Below are 3,748 nucleotides of genomic sequence, written 5' to 3'. Positions count from 1 at the left end.
TTTCCACATGAATATTAGAAATCGTTAATCTAATAATAAAATTAGAATTCCATTCATGCTGTTAATTGATTTCTCTATTATTCTAATTTATATAGATTTAAATTTTATAATAGTTCACTTGAAGAAACTGGAATTCTTTTTCATTATTTCAAGTCTTATTTGAGTTGCTCAATAGTTTTAAACTCATCTTCACATAGATCTTGTCTGAATATAGGAGGAATCATTATTTTTACATAAGAATTTTGTGCATCAGAAACATTGAATTATAACACTGCAGTCAAATATGAATGCATAAACAATGATCAAATATAAAATAAATATTTCAAAATGAAAGAATAGAACAAAGTAAGCATAAAAGAGAAAAGATATCACTGAAGCTGACACAGATAATTCACGAAAAACTTCATATAAAAACAACACTAATCAGAGCCTTGGAGAGATTAGAAAAAAATATTTCATAAATAAAACAAAAACAGAATACCATGGAAAATGGACAAATAAGTACAAAATTTCTTGGATTTTAAAATACCTTCACAGTTCAGCAGTTCAAGAACAGTGCTGAAAGATGAATTCAAGGAAGTCTCCCAGTTTTATGCAAACTTAATAACATTATTTTGGAGGGAATGGATTTTGTTGGTGCTACATCTCTATATCTTGCATTTAGTTTTCTAATTCTAGTTTAACCTAACTGAAATAGGCAAAGAAATTTTTCAATATTATTGTAGGCCAGATAGGTTCTGCTTTGTTTTGGTTTGCTGTATGAAATCTTAGTTCTGACTTTGGCTTCACACTGATACTTTTTTCTCATATTCTTTTCAAGTACATTGTATTGTATTATGAAGTATCTATTTATAGCTCTCTTTCACTATTAAGCTGGGAATTCCTAGAGAATAAAGACTTCCTGCTTAGACTCTTTCACACACATTCTGAAGAGAGCACCGCAAACATGATGGACACTAAGGATTGACATTGAATGAAAATGCTGTTTCACAAATGTTGACTTACCCTGCAGCAGACATGACACTACATATTCTACAGAATCCCAGGTAAGCCCCTGTCCATGATACTTTCAATGTCACTGAAAGTAGAGAAGATAAAAAAGAAAACTAACAAGCTACAAACTAAAACTGGGTTTCTCCTTCTCAGTCCCAACAGTGTTATATTTTGGGCCAAATAGCTTCTTATTGCAAACTGCTCTGAGCATTTTAGAATGCTTAGCATTCTTTTTTTTTTAAAGATTTTACTTATTTATTCATGAGCAACACAATGAGAGAGGCAGAGATATAGGCAGAAGGAGAAACAAGCTTCTTGCTGTGAGCCCGATTCAGGACTCCATCCCACACCCCTGGATCACTACCTGAACCAAAAGCAGATGCTCACACACTAAGCCACCCATGTGTCCTGCTTAGCATTGTTTCTGGCCTTGACCTACCACAAGACCCCCTCACAGTCATGACCCCCAGAGTTGTAACACCCAAAAATGTCACCAGGCATTGCCAAATGTTCCCTGGTGGGGAATGATGCCCTGGCTGAGAACCACCAAGTTAATTAAGACATGTTCAGTAAAGTAAGCACTTTGGAGATTCAAAATGAGAGACATACCTAGTTGGAAAAATCAAGAAGGTTTTCATGAATACATTGTTTAAGATGAAACATTATTAGCGTTATATCCAAGGCATGTTTGAAATTTTAGCTAAAGTGTTTATTCCTTGAGCTCTGAATAAGTATGATTTGTTAATTTTGAGTATGAATGTTAGCAAAGGGTATTTATAAAGCTAGAGGAAAATTAGGCTATGAACATTTCCTGATACATAAATACCAAGGAGGTAATGTTACTCTTTATCTGATTCTGTGTGTGTGTGTGTGTGTGTGTGTGTGTGTGTGTGTGTGTTCAAAATAAGCTCTGGCCAATACAATGAAAGAAAAATTTTGTGTGACTTACTTTTCACCAGTCTGTTCTGGCAAGTTTCTAATGTTATCAGAATCACCTGAATCAATGATAGCCAACATACATACTCTGTAATATTTCCCACACACTGAGCTCAATTCAATATTATTGCCACGGTGGTGACGGACACCAGTTTGGGCCATCATAGGAAAAGTATTCTATTTCAGATTTTCTTGAGGCTTGGCAGTTGTTGGCAAGGATGACCAGTTTGGTTTGCCATATCTGATCATTTTCGGAGTCTGCTTATACCCAACACATACTTTCCACTTTCATAATGAGTTGGATCCTAGAGCTGATTGACTCTAGTGACTTTTTTGTCTTCTTTCCAGCCACCATCCTCCTGCCCTAGGTGCAGGATGGCCCCAAACAAAAGCAGCTGCCAAAATGGGTGGGAGAGAGGAAAGAAAATAGCTGATTTTTTTGTATGTATATTTTCCAAGTAAATCTTTAGATTTGCAAGTTTTTTGCTTTCATCTTAAAAATGCAATTTAATAGTACTTTCTATTTTCTTGATAAATTATTCCTGTTTCATCATATAATGACCCTCTTATTTCCTAGTAAGACTTTTTTGCCTTAATCCCTATTTTTTATTAATGTAAACTAAGCATTTCTTTGGTTAGACATTGTTTGATATCTTTTCCCAGCTTCATAATTTCATTATTAATTATTTTATTACTTATCATGTAAGCCTTTTCTTCTGTAAATAGCATATTTTGGTGGTGTGGGTTTTTAATCCATTTTGAAAGTCTTTTAATAGGCAATGTCATACCATTTATGTTTAACTGTCAATCTTAAACCATTTACATGTTATTTAGTGATGACTTTAGATTTATTTCACCATCTTAATTTTGTATATAGAAAAACTATAGTGGTAACAGAACGGACTCCAGAGTTAGCTGTGGGAGTTTAAGCAAACTATTTAAGTAATTTGCATGCCAGTTTCATAATCTGTAAAATGACATGCTTATGATGCCTGCTGCCTGACATCATTGTAAGAATTAAATGTAAAAACACATCTAATACACTTACAATGCTGCTTAATTTTTCTATAAGCACTCAATGGCTTTATTTGCATATGTAATTTTGTACTTTCCATAGTATGCCTTCTTCTTTACACTTTTTCTCTTTTCTGTTCTTCCATTGGATTAATTTTAGTGTAATATAACTTATTTCTTGTTCTTGTCCCTACTAATTTCAGTTTTACAGTGTCATTTGTATTCTTCTGTGGTTACTTTTAACTTCTAAATTTTAAAGTTTAATCAATAGCTTTGCTTTCTGCACAAACAATACAAAAATTATAAAATTATTTACTCACATATTTCCTAATATTTTCTTGCATCCCACTTCTTCTAGGACTTAAAATCTTTCTTCCTGAAAAAGGAGCCTGTCAGAAGAAAATTCTCTCAGTCTTGTTTATCTGAAATTTTCTTCATATGACCCTCATTCTTGAGAGATTAGCTGATAGAGAATTATAGGTTGACAGCTATTCCCTTTCCTCACTGTAAAGGTATTATTCCATAGTCCTGATCCCTATTGTTTTTGTTGAGCTATCTATAGTCAGTCTAATTACAGTTCTTTTTATGTAATGTCTTCTCTATTTCAGTTGTATTTTACATGTTCTCTTTGATTTAATGTTCTGAAGTTTTAATAAAATATGTCTAAGCGTGGAATTATTTATTCTTTATGGAGTTTATGCTTCTCGAAAATGAACAATTTTAATTCTGAAAATTCTAAACTATGTTGTTTTCCAATAACCATGTTGTTACTTTCTATCTTGTTGGCTCCTGGAACTCCTATTAA

At 33.0% G+C, this 3,748-nt stretch overlaps 1 pseudogene; it reads right to left on the bottom strand.

Annotated features, from left to right (window-relative positions):
• Positions 1 to 1,938: 1,938 nt before the first annotated feature.
• On the bottom strand, positions 1,939 to 2,284 carry LOC129498329 (60S ribosomal protein L30-like; annotated as a pseudogene).
• Positions 2,285 to 3,748: the final 1,464 nt, after the last annotated feature.

Source organism: Nyctereutes procyonoides, unplaced genomic scaffold (genome assembly GCF_905146905.1).
Source record: "Nyctereutes procyonoides isolate TBG_1078 unplaced genomic scaffold, NYPRO_anot_genome, whole genome shotgun sequence".
NCBI lineage: Eukaryota > Metazoa > Chordata > Mammalia > Carnivora > Canidae > Nyctereutes > Nyctereutes procyonoides.
This window is presented reverse-complemented; position numbering and strand designations above follow the sequence as displayed.